The 16,897-nt window shown below is 42.8% G+C and overlaps 1 pseudogene; it reads right to left on the reverse strand.

Moving 5' to 3' along the window:
• Positions 1–9,378: 9,378 nt before the first annotated feature.
• LOC133930286 (uncharacterized) lies at positions 9,379–15,485 on the reverse strand (annotated as a pseudogene).
• Between the last annotated feature and the right edge of the window lie 1,412 nt (positions 15,486–16,897).

Raw genomic sequence — 16,897 nt, forward strand, 5'->3', positions numbered from 1 at the left:
CGGATGAGACGAAGGAATTCATATATGCAACATTGTAGAAAACCATCTTATTACCCTCAGGAACAGAGGAAGCCGCCAAATAGAATGCATTAAAAAATATGGGAAAGAGCTTTTGGGGCTAGAAGAGTGAGCTGAACAAGGACTTCATTACGAAGAACACAGTACCCTTCAATAAATATAGAGAAATTACACCAGACCAATGGACGGAGTTTGTTCGGTAGAAGATAAAACCTGAAGCCATCAAATTGAGTGAATCGTTCAAGAATCTTGCAAAAAAGAACAAGTACCACCATCACCTACACATGGATGGGTACACCCCTAAAATTACTAAATGGAGGAGGTAAGAAGAAGAGGTTGTCCAAGCTGGAAATCCTAATCCATTGAAAAATTGTGATGAGCGAAGCAGGAACTAGGTCTACGCTCAGTCAGAACGAATCGAGGATAGGGACTTAGTCTTTAAAAGCCCTGAGACCATAGAAGTGACCCAGACCATTCAAGAGACCACTAACGAAGGATCTTTAAAGCTCTGTCGGAGGATGAACCCCTGTCGCAGGGATCCCGAGAGACCCCTTTTTAGAGATTCGGCCGGGGGGATGATCCTGAATGAGTTCGTCGGAGAAATAAATGGAAGTGGAAATAAATGCAACGGTCGGTGATGGGGGATGATCGACCTAGTGCAAAGAGAAATAAATGCACCGGAGTTTTGACAGGTTCGGGCCGCACGGGGGCGTAATACCCTACTCCTGTGTGGATGCAATATCCTTCCCCGAAGGGGATCCCTCACGGATATGTCTGGTTACAAGAATATATTGTCTAACTAAGAGCTTGAGGCTCCCTTGTTCTAGCTCTGCTCAAGCTTGCTTGCGGTGTTCTTCGGCTAAGTGTGGTACTGTCGATTGCTTCGAGTCAATCCGGTGTCTTCGTCTATCTTCGGATGTTTTCCGATTGTCCCTGGATGTGTTTGGTGTGTGTTCGGGCGTCTTGATCTACCTTGGATGATCTTCTTCTTTCTGTCCGCCCATCCTTTTATGCACTAGCCGGCCACGACATACCCCAAACGGGAAAGAAGGGGCACATGTTCCAAGACGCCACGACTGAGAAAGGCGTCATCATTTTCTCTAGGCGAAGTGACAGGAGCGGTGGAAAAACGCGACGCGCGTCCGACCACCCGTCACTGTGGACGCCCTGGCGCCGGGCGCCGTTGAGAGGGCCCACCGGGCAGCCACAGAGGCACCCGGCGCGCCCACCCTGTCTTGTTCCTCTGCCAGGGCAGGGTGGCAGGCGGAACGCTTTGATCCTGGCAACGTTATCCCGAGATACACCGGATGATACGGGACGAGACCCGTGCAATTAATGGACCCACGCCCCTCTGCCAAAGCATGGCAGGGACTGACACTGCGGCGGGAGCAGTTGGGGATGTCAGGATGTCGGGGCGCGCATGCCCATTAAATACGGCCTTGGACCTCTGATTGGTTGACACCTCGTCGGCGGGCCCCTCGGGGGCCCTTCTGGGTTGTCGGGGTATCGGGTGCTCTCGCGCGAACCTTCGGGGAACCGAGTGCTCGGGGGCTGCCACGTGCAACCCCGAGTACCCTCTCCCGAGCGCCTTTGCACGCACCTTCGGGGAACCGAGTGCTCGGGGGCTGCCACGCGCAGCCCCGAGCACTCTCTCCCGAGCACTTCTGTAGAACCTTCGGGGAACCGAGCGCTCGGGGGCTGCCACGTGCAGCCCCAAGCACTCTCTCCCGAGCACTTCTGTAGAACCTTCGGGGAACCGAGCGCTCAGAGGCTGCCACGTGCAGCCCCGAGCACTCTCTCCCGAGCACTTAGCTCTTCTGCCCATTGGGGGACTAGGGTACTCGGGGGCGAGCGGGCACCTCCCCGAGCACTTTCTCCCCGGTATTTGGACTCTGCGGGTCATCGGGGAACTGGGGTGCTCGGGGACCAGAGGCTGTGGCCCCGAGCACCTTCTCCCGGAACTTAGATTTTTCTCATCCCGCAGGAGGGACCTCGCAGGATGGTGACGGGTGGCGGACGGCTGGCCTGGCCTCGGGACTCAGGGATCCCTGGTTCCTGATACACCGATAAGCTCCATAAGAAGAATGATCTGCTTACCTAGGCCCTAGGAAACAAGGAACACCCTGGTTACACTCAAGACATCGGATCAAAAGTGAGCTGGAAGCATGGATTCCCAAATGCCGTGGGCTAGTACAAGACACGTAATAGATATAAAAAGACCCTAGTAGAAGAGGTACAAGAACAAGTTAATGTCCAGTTCATGAAAATATGGAATGAGAAGGAGAAGGAAAGAGCAGCATTAATGACGACAGAGCAACCAACCAGCTCACGCTTTTAGAGTAGCATCAGGTCCACGCAAGTCGATGACTAGAGATATCATGTGGATGATATCACAGAGGCTACACCTTGCATGCTACATGTTCCGGTTGGCAAGGGAGACTTCACTATCGAGGTTGCCACAGGCCAAATCATTCCAGGCCATGTGTTTCATTATCAAGACATTCCAATCGGTTATGTTAAGGTACAAGTGGACTCAATTTAATCATTTTTCATTAAGTACAGGCTAGACATCAGCATACCTGAGGGTATCGAGATTCTCGATGAGACTGTTGGCAACGTCATTCTATGGCCCAGACGAGATATCATCTTCAGTCGTCAGTAATCAAAATTGCTAGCGTCATGGCCACCCCAGCGCCCAACATCTCTATCTCCGACACCTTCACCCCCGCACTAAGCCTCTCTGCCTCAGGCACCTTCGCTCCCGCAACCAGCCTCTCCGCCTTCGGCACCTTCGCCCCCGCACTCATCATCATCTTCGCATATGGAACCTTTACCTAAGCATCTAGCACATTTGCTTGCTTAGGCATCTTCACCTTATGCCTCACCGTCTGCGACTCCAATACCTTAGCCTCCAACGTCTGCGCCTTCAACACCTTCACCTGAGCATTGGAGAGTCCCTATCATGGTTACCACATACAAAAAAACTCTAACATCTCTGGTGAAGAGGTAACTTTTGTCCTTCAAAGTAAAGGCATCATCCGCTCAGGAATCTCCAACTTATGGTGATGTCACAAAAAAGACCGGCAAAACACTGAGTACCCCTCAGTTGGATTTCTTGCCTACATCGGATGTTCCTGAGACTTATGAGAATTGCAAGCCATTTCTACCCTCGGTTCAACTTCTAGATGGTCCATGAGAAATGAAAAGATTCCACGAATGGTACATGAGGGCTTGTCGCGCGAGGTTCTCGATAATCACTGGTTATGTCCCCACTCATGTTTTTCAAAGCGAGACTCCTATCTCATGGTGGATTTTAAGGACATGCAAGCTTTGTTCCGCCGTGACAAACTCAATGTCAATCTCATAAGCATGTGATGCCTGTAAGTACCTACAACCTACCCCTATGTTCATATATCTATCAATATATGCTATAGAAACTAATGACTAGTAATTTGTTCTATAGAATGCAAGTTAAAGATGTGAAAAAGGTGAAGTTACTGATCGAATTCCTTAATCCGCAACAAATTTCTCAGCCCAACATATTTGTGAAGTTGAGGAAGGATGCCCAGAGATTAAGGAGAAGAGTAACAGAGAGAAAGCAAGAATCATAAAAGAAATGACCAAATCATAAAAACTTGATATATCGACCTATATAAGAAGGGTTATACTAGAAATATAAGACAATGACTACATTATGGTCCCCTACAACTTAAGTAAGTTTGATACATCAATTAGTACTAAAAGTTTATTTTGCACCTAACTTAATTGGTCGGTCAAGAACCTAACATAAGTATTCATATAGCGACTACTTTATTTGTATAATTCTGATATTCAAGTGGAGCAGACTCGTGGTCCTTAACTCAACCAATCTCTCCCAATCATCTACCAAGATCTCATTGACGTTATACAGATGTAAAAAAATCTCCATACATAAAATCCTTATAAATCATTTATGGATTGATAATTACTTCTTAGCATTCGAATAGGGCCAAGCCGGATGAGATGGTAGTCCGTACACACTTTTCTGTAATAACACACTTTTAATGCTTGTATCTCACTATTTATGACAAAAAATACTATTGAACTAACGAATAAGTTGGATTATTATTTGAAGTGCCACAATCAAGGTTTTGACACTGCTCTTTGTGGATATTATGTTTGCCAGTTTTTTAGGGTAAACAGGAGGTACACAACGAAACCTGAGGACGTAAGTCATCATTACGCTTACACATTCTTATTTGGTTATATTTCTGTTGTCAGTAGTATTTTAACTCTTTTAGTTATTTTTTCATTGCAGGCACGAAGGATCGAATGTACTAACACCTCGCTCACCGACGAAAATATCTAAAATGTTCAACGTGACATGTGCTAGTTCATCATGCATGAAGTCATCCACAAGAATGGTATGTTCTTTGACCACATAGGTGAATTGGCTAGCAATTCTAGGCTTTGTGAGTGGGAGAGGAAACAATACTTATGTTGAATATTGTCTTGTGATGTAAAAATACTGTACTTGTAAATATTGTTGTATTTGTGTTAAATATTGAACTTATGTTGAATATTAAAATGATGTTGAAATCTATGATGTAAAAATATGTTGAAATCTGGATAGAATAAAGTGTATGTCCATTACGAATTTTAAATAAAATACATACTGCGGATGGGTCCTTATGTCACCTGTTTGTGATATTCTATCTATCTACAGGCGGATGCTAAAGTGTGCCGTCTATGAAAATCTATTACCACAGTCGCTTCGTTTAATGAACCGCATGTGTAAACATATTACCACTAGCCGTTTCTTAATGTGGAAATAGGTTCCTGCTTAATATGGAAATAGGTTCCCACAGACGACGTACTTAAGAAACCGTTTGTGGTAATAAGTTTTCACAGGCGATCTCTTTTACGTCTATGAAACTTGTTCATTTCCACAGGCATTCAATCAGAGATGGATGGTTAAACACCTCTGTAAATATATTATCAGTCGCCTCAAAAAATAATTTTTATAGTAGTGTAAAATCGGTAGGGCCCATACCGTCCTTTCGAAAAACATATATAGAACCAAACAAAAAGAGGTTTGCAGAAGCATTTTCAGGGCCCTGCTGAGCTCTCTGTCTCCCTCTGCCTAAGAGCAGAGAAACATGAAGTAGATCTCAATTCGCACCAATAAACGCCTGCATCTCTTGCATGCTGCTGCTCACCAGTGGCGATCGAGGTTGAGCAGCTGCCTAACCAGCCGCATTGTCGCCTGTCGGCCTAAACACACTCTGTTATTTTTTAATAACAAAAAACAGAAGACAAATTTGCGTTCTTGTAAAGCTGTGATTCGGGCCTAAGTAGCAAGTAAGCTTGGTTCCCGAAACCTCAGGAAGAGGCCATTCGATTCATGTGGCCGGCACAGTGTAGCTGTAGCGCGCCTTCAGCGTGTGCAAGCTGGGATGCTGGCAATGGCAGGGCACAGTGGTAGATTAGGGTTAGAGACAGACAGACAGGCCAGGCCAAAGAAGGCAGAGGCAGGCATCACCACCGAAAGCCCTGATGTGCTACGTAACCACCCGTGTCTCGAGGACGATTGACTTCAACTCCTCTCTTCTCATTGCCCATCATGCTTAGCACCTTCCCATTTAAGAGACTGAAATTGTAGATGCATGACAGCATCAGTGAGTGAGCAAGTGACGTGTGTGAAAGCAGGAGCATGCAGCATTATATTGCTTGCAGGAGAGCTGTTCTCTCTCTATCTCTCTCATGCATAACGCACCTACACGGTACACATGCTAGCTACAAGGCGCATCAACAGGCAACAGTGTAATCTGCTCCGTCGTCGTAACAGAGCGTCGCAACATGCATGTAAGCTCTCTCCAGCAACACGCAGACCGGTGGGACTCGGCGAGATCAGCTGCGGTAGCCGGCGCGATGCCGCCACAGGCCGGCCGTCCGGCGAATTGAAGCGCCATTGGTGCCGTGCATGGGGTGAGTGTGAGTGCTGCATCTGTACGTAGGTGCTAGGACAATTATTGAAGAGGGCAGCTGAGCACAGTGAGGCTTACGTTAATGCCGATTCCCCGCCTATTCATTGGAAGAATCTCACACCGACCGAACGAGCCCTCGTTTCGCGCCAAGCGAGAGGAGCTAATGAGGCCATGCGCCTACGATCCGATCGACATATCACGTACGTCGTCCCTCTCGGAATAGTTAAGCATAAAGCAGCAGCACGGACGATTATACTTCCTTCCATCAAAAATATTTTATGTTTTGAAAACGATACGGTCTCTAATGCGTACTTTTTATCACTATTTTCTAATTATAAAATCTAATAAATTTATAAGTTATGAAAGTATTTTTTAGCTAAATTTACATATGATTTTCATATTCAAAACCAAGTATTTTAGAAGTTATTGATAGTTTTTAGAATGACAGCATGAGTTCTGCCGATTTTATTAGATTAGAAATAAAATAGAAGTTTAAGGGAAAACAAAAAGTTTGCTTACGAAGGAGCAGACCACCGCAACTGAAACAGAGGGCAGGAGATCCGGCACCTTCTTATCACGTCAGGGACCTATAGCTAACATATATTGGTCGAAGTCCTCTCTAATCTTAAAGGCCACATCTAGAGACGAATTGCTTGTGTTTTTGAAGATTCTTGCATTTCTAAAAGTTTGTCTAGATCTTATTTAAAATGTCAAGTATTTGTGGAAGATCTAAAATGTCAAGTATTTGTGGACGGAGGGGTATATGTAATGGAAAATGAGGCTTGTTGCCTAGAAAATAGGCAGACAAAATGTCACATAAATTTGACAAGATGTACGGAAATTCGGTTGATATGGAAGGAACACATATGATATAGGCGCAACAAGTCGCAAAGAAATTTAATTTTTTTTGACAAGGTGCATGTGTTAGATCGATCGAGCGAGTGAGTCAGGCAATGGATCGGACCGCGGCAGGTAGTCAGGCAAAAGCAGCGAGCTTACGCGTAGTCTTGCAAGCATGATGATTGCGTCGGCCATTGATGGCACCCGAAGAGGTTGGAGTCTGGTCTGGCTCGAGCTTCTTCTTCGCTGGGAAGTACACCAAAGACCTTGCCATTAGCCGACATGCCTGCAGGGTACGGACGTGCGTTGCATGCATGTGTGATGTGCTCGTCCTGGCTAGCACGCACGACCTGTCAACACATGTCATCATCTGTGGGGCTGGCAGGTGGACCAGCGTGCATGTACAAGAGAGACGGAGCATTCATGACCCTACAGGGTCGACCTGCTACTTGGGTCACCAAATTGGATTCAGATCTCTCTGAATTAGATGTTTCCCCCAATTTCTTCATTGGAACAGGGCAGTAGAGTACGAGTAGACAGCAGCTTAGCTCAGACAACGAGACAGAACTGTGAATACGGATACGAAGCTAAATAATACTCACTAGCCATACATGGCAAGTTAACCACGAGCAGTAGTGCTTGTCTCCAACAGTTTGAGCTGCGACTATAGTGGTATTTCGTTGAGACATTAGAGGCCCATGGACACCTAATTCTGGCCATTGATACATATTTTTATTGGTGAAAGCTGAACACCATAACAGAAATGGTAAAGCGCCCAGCATTATTTTGACGCTTACGATATGGACACTGGAGCTACATATTACCTCTACTTAACTTGCCCACTAAAAGCCCCCATCGTCGGGTCAAAACAACATACACATGCCAATGCGTCTCTGGTTATTTTTTTATGCACTTTTGATTCAGTAAGATGGGTTAACTGTGCAGCACAAAAAGGAAAAAAACAATGGAAAAAGTTCACATTTGTTTCTCAAATTACACTATGTGTTTACTGTGCTCAAGGTTGCAGCTTTGAATCAGCACGCACGGTGTTCTACAGGTCATGTCTCATTATTCGGATTTAAGCACCCGTGAGCGGCCAATCATGTTCACCCGACAGAATTGGGACTTTCCCAATATGCGCCTCAAGGGTAGATATCTTGTACTATAACATCATGAGCCAATTTTGCAGTCACAGGAATGGACAAAGGCCATTAGGTACATCAAACTTATTGCTGAGCCGAATACCTGTCCCATTGGAGCCCCTTTGAATTATCCCTAGGGTCACTCAATCGGCACATCCATTTCACAAGTAAGCACAAAAGCACACCCTCTGGTGCTTCAATAATCTTATAGCCAATCAGCTCTCAGCTTAGCTACTAGCAATCTTTTGGACAAGTACGGTGATCATGTGTGAGTTGTCACTAGGTTGGAAGAGTAGATATTCAAGGAGAAGATTTGTTTACCTTGCATGCATAGTGGCAAACTGAATGCAAAGGAGATTGCATTGGTGCTGTACATGAGCACTTTCAATCTGAGAAGGCAAAGCAGAAATGGGGTTTTCGTACTTCTGGCATCTTCTAATTCGGTTCGTTGGAGCTACCACTTCTCCTTTGTTGCTACGTTAGGGTCTTGACAGGATAGATATTTCCTTTGAGCAAGCTACAAGAAACAGGATTCCAACAGAAAGTAGTGGTCGTTTTCCATGAACCTTATCCTGGTTAAAGATTGTTCAGTGATAGAGCAAGCAATGTTGCCGATTTTTCTTTTGCCTTTTTGGCCAAAAGAAATCTTAGATGTCATTCTTTCTTCTCATGGTTAACAATATCTAGTCCACACGTCTTGCATACTTAAGTGCTAGTTGTGCTAAGCAGTTATGACGTGCAACTGTGCAAGAATAACAACTTAAGCAAGCACATACTAATACTATATGAGGTGCAAAACAAATACAGGCAACAACAGCGAAGGGAACAAGAAGAGCAGTTGATACACAGTTCTCGGATGGGAATGGCTAACAATCGATCAATGGGCCGTTCAATAGCGGTCTGAAGTTCATAGTACAGAGATAGATTAATTGGGGGCCCATTGATGGCAATGGGAGGTTTAGATGAGACAAGGACACAAGAAGAACTAGCTTCTACTGTGAACTATGGATTTACTTATAGAAAACATGGATGTCAAGCTGTAACAGAATCATTTACTTTCAAGGGTGGATCACCAGTGGTTCAGGCCCATATGGATCCAATGGTCTTATTGATCTGGGCCGAATCCATTTCAAGCACAAGATGTTTCAAAAATACGCCATTCTTAATTATTGAATCAAAGGGTACTTTTGCTCATCTGAAGCCTGAAGCTTATGATTTACCTGATTAGGAACAACAGGATGCCAGATAGTAGGCTAGTACCAAAGGCACTGAACTAAGACCTTCAGTTTCACAAATGTTAACTGCTCAAACTGGTTTCTCTTAGAAACGAAAGCTAAAACTAGTAATTAAGGTGAAGATAAACTAGCTCTAATAGATTATACAAACTAAGAACAATCTCTGTACCGCAAATGCTAGGCATCATTTATAGTGTTATCATCTTCTTCTGGTTTCACAAAGAATTCTATATGAGCGATTTGGCTTGTCTGATCAGCTCCTCCAGCAAGATTACGGAAGTATTGCATACCTGGCCTAGCAACTGAAACCAGGTGCTGGATTTTGAGCATCCCTCCCCTCCCAATCGTGACCTTACTCCCACGATTCTCCTTCATGACATTACTTGGGAAATTCGAGTTAGTTGCTCGAAGAAACCTTGAAGAAACAGTATGGTCAGCAAATTAACACAAAGCAGCATACCATCTGAGCTTCTAGGCATAAGAAATTTACCTGTATGACACTTCACGGTCACATCGGAATACGATTAGAAGATCAGTACTTGCATAATAGGGGAATTCAATCTGTCTAATGGTGTAACTAGCAGTGAACTATAAGCTATCTGCACAACTGGAAGCTAAGTAAATCATGATTCATGCAAACCAACTTGTAACAGACCTGCAAGTCGCCATAACCTTCACCTTTGAATATGACTGATGGAGGGTCTGGTTGCATTTGAATCCGAATGCTGGAACCTGGCCATTCAAGGTTATCGATTGATTCTTTCAGGACGGCAGACTGTGACATTTCAAGCAGTGAATCATATATTCCTGGCGCACTGAGACAACCTGTTGATAAGTACTGCCAACAAATAAATATGGATGCATTGGGAGTACCTTGACAGTAAAAGTGACTGGAGTATTCCCAGCATGCTCAGACTAATCCCAGGAGACTGTATCTGGAATTCTGGTTCTGATTTCTGCATACATACATGCATCTGAGGAGCCTACTGATCTGCATTCACATTACCAGAGTCCCTCGTACGGACAAAATCCTAAAAATGTTGTTGTCTAATTTAAAAATTTTCTCCGACATATTTAGTAATGTATAGATCCTCGATAAAAATCGAGCATTGGTTCAATCATTGTTTGCAAGCTTAAATCTTATTTATTGTTCACAAGAATAATGATAATATTGGGAAGTATGAGTTGTGAGAATGAGACGAGATGTTGACGATACTAGGGGTAGATCGGGAGAGGAACTCAGATGTCATAGACCGCTTGCGTCGATTAAGCACCGACCGTTGTTGTAGTTAACTCTAGCGCTTTCCGTACTAACCACATATCTAATATTGGAAGGATAAGCCAAATAGCTCGTGTAGCTATGATCATTTGGCTTAAATGTCTCGAGTGTTATCGGTATAATAGGCTTATCAGGGGTATCTAGTTTACTCGAGAAGTAGTTCTAGATGACCCCTACACTTAGAGGCTCATGTCCCAATTAGTCGAAGCTTACTTGTGAAAGGTTGTTATGAGTACCTTTTGTGTTGACCTATATGGTCACGCAAGCCGAATGGTCCTTATGACGTGTGGTTAAAAATGTACCCTCTGTAGTGTGTAAAAATAATTCGAATTGTCATGCTCTGATTTATGAGCATGCTTTTATCCATTACAGCAGTCGTAGAGTCCGATGTGGGATGATGGTATGATATGTTGGGACATAGTTGGAGATGGCTATTGTTGAGATAGGATTGTTCTGTTCTAGACATGTTCATGATGTTGATTTCAGGATAGAAGGTTATATGTGATTAAGTGTAGATGCTCGCACCTTTGTGTCAAAAATTGCTTTTGCATATGAATCTACTTAACCTTGTGACTGATTCCTTGCTAATTCATCCAAATGTATAATCCTTAGAGTTGGATTATTATATGCACCCATTATGAATTAAGTCTTATAAGTATCTTCTCACGCTGCTTTTATAGCTGCTACAGGTGAGAAGGAGTTAGTGTTTGGTTACTTCACATCCGCCGATGTAGGTGACGGGCAGAGTAGTGCAAACTACTCAAGTGATAAGGTTTTGGGGTGGTTCCTCAGGGTAAATAGCTTCACCCATCTTTTTTTTTTTCATAGATTTTGTTTTCCACTGCATAGTATCTCTAGATGGCTAGGAGGTGAGACTGTTCTTTTATCCTCCTAGTGCTCTAGTGTTGTAAATTGTTGTAAATAATAATTTTCTAAAGACTTATAATATAATTTCATTACTCACTCTTTATTAAGCTTTGTTGTGTTGACCTATATTGCGAAGGGGTGTGTTCCGATCTTAGCATAAAACACATGCTGGGACTACCAGGATGATATTCTGATTAATCGTTGCAGTTGTGATTATGTAAATGATCAACTTAATGATTAGTTTGAATTCTATTTGGACGGTTTCTCACAACATATAACCAATATATTCTAGGCTGATGCTAAGATGATAATTGATTATGCACATTGTCACCTTCGACACTACTTTTGATACAAACAAAGAATATAGGTCTTTTGATGTTTTTGTTGGATTCAATTAGTTCAGAGAGACCGTTATTTTTTGTGCTGCTTTTTTGTTTGATGAAACATGTGCCTCTTTCACATGGTTATTTGAGGTTTTTCTAGTTGCACACAATGGAAAGCAACCTAGAACTATATTTACCGATCAAGATACTGCAATAGGAAATGCTATTAGGAAGGTATTTATAGAAGCATGGCATGGATTGTGCACCTATCACATAATGCAGAATGTTGTCAAGCATTTATGCAATATCAAAGGTGAAAGACTCACACCCCCTTAAAGTTAAAAATGAGATAGATAAAGAACCTCATATTCTCTTTGATTTTAGTGCTTACATGTATAACATTGAGGACAAGGCAGCCTTTGAAGAAGCATTTGACATCATGAGGAATAAGGTGGAGAAGAAGAAGACATCGTGGCTAGATAGCATCTACAAATTCAAAGAAAAATAGGTTGAATGTTACATGAGGGATATTTTCTCATTGGGAATGAGTAGCACACAATTAAATGAGAGTTTCAATAGTGAATTGAAAAAATATCTGAAATCAAATTTTGACATCATTCAGTTCTTAAAGCATTTTGAAAGAGCGATGCAAGGAAAAAGAAACAAGGTACTAGATGCAAAATTTGAAGCTAGGAAAAAACTAGCTAGAATAAGAATGAAGACACCTATACTACTGCAAACAAGCAAACTTTACATACCCACTATATTTGAAGCATTCCAAACTGAATATGAAAGATCCATGGCTGCATGTACTAGAGCATTGGATGGAAATAACACATATGCTGTTGCAATGTGAGGGCTGATGGTGATTTAAGTTCTGAACAAGAGCGCATAGTTGTTGGTGATACTTTAGAGCAAACCGCTTCATGTAGTTGTGGACAGTCTAAAAGGACCGAAATATTGTGTGGCCATGCTTTGAAAGTTCTTGACTTGATGAATATCAAGTTATTGCCAAACCATTATGTTCTGAAGCAATGGACAAGGATGAAACTATACAAGACAACAAAGGAAGGAGCATCATTGTAAATCCAAAATTGGATGCTATGCTCCATTATAAGTATCTATCTCACAAATTTCTGAATTTGGTATATCAAGTTGCAAGCTCTCCTGAATGTTGCCTGTTGTTGGACAATACACTTAATTGCCTTGGTAAGCAACTTGAAGACAAAATCAGTGCATCTACAAGTATTTTGAGTGATTCATATAATGTCCAACCTAATGTTCAACAAGATGAGGATTTACTTAGTGCTGCACGCCTAAAGAAAAAAGAGGTTCAACCAAAAAGTTCAAAGTGACATAGAAGTTGGCTCGACAAGACACACAAGTTTAGAAAGAAAGTGGCAAATAAATCTAGTGTATGTTGTTAAAAACTCTTGCGATATAGTGTTCTTATTCATTACTACAAGCTAAATAAGAAGGTTGATTGCTTTATACAGCAACAAGAGAACGGTGGTAGTGTAGAAACTCAAGTACCAATGGATAATGCTCTAAGGACTGTAATGCCTTCACTAGCTTCACAGAATTGCTGAAGGTAGTTTCAATATTACTCTATTTCTACTTCTCTGAACTAGTTTCAATATTGCGATGTTTTAACTTTTCTTTTGTCTTTGCAATGTCCTAATGTAATTTGATGATATGTATGTTGAAGATCTTCTTTAGGGCCCTATTTTAGTAGCTGCTGTCAAGGGAGAGCCTGTTTTGTTTTTTTTGGATGAATATGTTGAGCACTTGTTGAAAATCCTATGCTAAATTGTGCTGATTGATGATCTGCTGTAGTAGTGTCTTTCATGGTGGAGCTTATTGGAGCATGGCTGTTCAGATTATTTTGGTTTTTTGGAGCATGCGACTATTTAAAAGATGGATTTGTACTGAGCGCTTGTTACCTTACAAAATTGAAGTTAAATTATGTTTATTTCTGCACTAAAACGGAGTGTTTGTATAAGTTTCTGAACTGAATTGAATCACCCGTCAAAACAGTCTTTTCCCCTTCTCTGCTCCCGAACTGGGCCTTATCTAGGCTGAGATGTGCATCTGGACTGACTGTTATGCACTGAGAAAGCTAAGAGATTTAGCGACAGTGGGATGTAAAATAGAAGGCATCCAAGATGAGTAAGTCAACCTCTGACTTCGCTTCAGCAATTTAGAGAAGGCTTGGGATGGCCCTGGGACTGGAGGTGACCATGCTTTGACAGACGGAGTTGAGATAGAACGGATCAATTCGATAGGTGGTCAGGCATCTATTAGATAGATAGCGATCGAAATCAATTCTTAATGTAAAAAATCAATTCGAATATAGCCTGAGCTAGCTGAACAGGCCTTGCACTTGCAGTGAAAAACGCTCGATCGAGCAGCTGCGACATGTGCCCAATCCATGCCGGGCCATGATACGGGCGGTTCCAGCACTACACATGGAGTGCCCTTGATTTCTGAAGGATTCTAGCGACGTCACTGAACTTTGAAGGACACGGAATGTGCACCATCCTGTTCTTTAGCGACATAAAAAATCGCAGGATAAGAGTAGGTTTTGTAGCTCCATGTTTTGTTTAGGTATCTCTTTCGGTCAGTTCGGGCTTTGCAAGTTTTTCTGAGGCAGCAGCGGTCTGTCCATCGGATTCGGTATATCCATCATAGAAAAGGAAGGGGGTAGAATTAGGTATCGATTATCAAGTAGGTCACAGAGCACTCTTTCAGCATTCTATAATGTAACGCGAAAAGATGCCACATTGCCGCTTGAGATCTTAAAAGATGGCACTAATTCGGCCCTTGAACTTTATCTGTTTAGAGTGATAACAATCTTAACCCAAAGTTTGTAGATATCGTTATTTGTATGTATGTAGTACGCCCAAAGAAGTGATTTGCGTCATATTTCTTTCTCAGATTGAAAAGTTGTATGCTGTCCTAGTCCCGTTTTGTTGTATATATTCTAAGCTCACCTGCTCTAGCGGAGGATATAAACTTTTGTAAGTTTGGCAAATGTTTTGCCATCCTTCGGAAAAAAAGTTGTGGGCTCACAGTCATCTGTTCGGTCAGGCAGCAAGCTGACACTTCACCGTTAAAAAAAGATTCAGGTCTATCTCCAACAGGATCAACAAATCACTGTTCTACCGTTCTCTAAAACACTGTGCTGCAGATTTGCTTTCTCCTGGAGTCTGCAACATGCTACAGCAGCATCGTTTCTCACGCTACAGGCTTGCCAACTAGCTGCAAATCTGCGAACGGAAAATGAATGCCGCATTAACGACGGTAGGTTTAATGATAGATGGAAAGTAATGAAAGTAAAAAATATGATAACTATTGTAGATAAAAAAATAAAAAATATTATAATAATATTAAAAGATACTGTAATAATATTATAAGAATAAATTTTAAATTTTGTTAAAGATAGCCTAACCACCTCACAAAGAGATGTACGTAAACTGTTGCAGCTTTGGAAGGACGCGGTGCGGGGCGTTCCTGGCCATATCCCTGCCTGGTGCCATCCTATGCACCGTGCAGCCGCTGACCGCCGGGTGCGATGAGCCGGAGGAGCGAATCCATTCATCTACCGTGTGCGCATCAGGCCATGGGGGAGTCAGAGCCTCGCGCAGACAGGAGACACATGCCAATGGCCGTAGCCTTGGTAGTCCTGCGCCGCTGCCGGGATCCATGGCGTGCCCGGCGGCCAGTGGCCGTAGTCCACGCAATTCTGCAGCGCTCGCTATGATTCTGGCTGCACAGATGGCTAGCCTGCGCGCGCGGATGCGTCGTCGGCACATGGCACCAGTTCAGGCCTTGAGGGCTCGAGGAGGGCTGGAAAGAGCCGAGTTCGGCTCGGCTTAGAAGCTCGGTAAAGCGTAGACTTGGATCAGTTCGGTTCGATTTGTGAACCAAGCTAAAATAATGGTTTGGTTTGGCTCAGTTGCTGGTTCGAGTTGGCTCACAAGTCTGTGAGACTATCATGCATCAGTGCAGATTAAAAACTTAAAAACATATCACATTTAAATAGTGAACATACGATAACAGCAACTACTAGATTTATTTATATACATTTATGAATAAGTCATAAAACACAGCTTAAATTCATACCATATAGTCTCAAACTTACTGCGGTTTTGTAATCTTCATCACCACGCCTAACTATATGCCTATATAGCTCTGCACTACATCCATCACGAGACCTAGCTATGAATAAGCAGGGTAGTAAATCAATAGAGTAAAATATGCACATACGTACTGTCTACAAATAAACAGATTAATGCTAAAACGCTGAACTACTGAGCCAAGCATACTAAGGGTCTATGACTCAATTGAGCTCATGAGCAACTCGCGACCTAGTTCGGTTCACAAAACGAGTCAGCGGTGTGACTTGAGCTTAATTTATTTAGATAACAAATTGAGCCAAACTGAGTCGAGCCTTCACGAGTCCTAGCTCATGAGCCACTAGCTTTTTTTTCCAACCCTAGCTCCGGCATCCCGTGCCTCGTTAATTGTTCGTTGCTGGGTAGGTGCGAATCATGTCGTGATCGACGAACGCCATGGCGCGGACAAGAACGAGATCTAATGAAAGCGGACAGGGCAGCAACCTACTAGTTCACGTTGATTCTCCGGTTCGTTCGTGTTTTCTTTAAGCAACCGCGTGAACCATTATATTACAAAGAAGAAGTTTGCTACATGCCGTAGTAGGCCAGGGCAAAGGTTTCAAGGTTTGTGGACGCGATGCTTTGGTTAATTCCGGGCCGCTGATTCGACTTTCTTTTTCCTATGATGTGGAGAGAAAACCAAATGAATTATTTTGTACAAGTTGTTTTATGAAGAATTGTTTTTTTAATAGTACATCTTGCCTCTGAATTCTATTTCGAAATTAGGATCCTACCCTACAATCGGTGGCATCGCAACATTCAATCCAATTTGGATTGAGCTCATAAGTGAATAAATGCATAGGTTTAGTATCGTCTTGCTAGTTGAGTAAAGATGAAACTTAACGTATAGGACTACTAGAGTTTATACCACTAATCTCGGATTAATATTTTTACGTGAAGCGATAACAGAAATGTAAACAGATTGGTGGAGTGTGTGGTTTGTTCAGAGTGCGAGCAGACCTAAACCAGTTTATATTTAGGATGTTATAGTGGCACGGGCCACAACACTAGCGATTGCAGGTACCTAGTTTAGTTTGCAACAAGAAAAA

Source organism: Phragmites australis, chromosome 10 (assembly GCF_958298935.1).
Source record: "Phragmites australis chromosome 10, lpPhrAust1.1, whole genome shotgun sequence".
Taxonomy (NCBI): Eukaryota; Viridiplantae; Streptophyta; class Magnoliopsida; order Poales; family Poaceae; genus Phragmites; species Phragmites australis.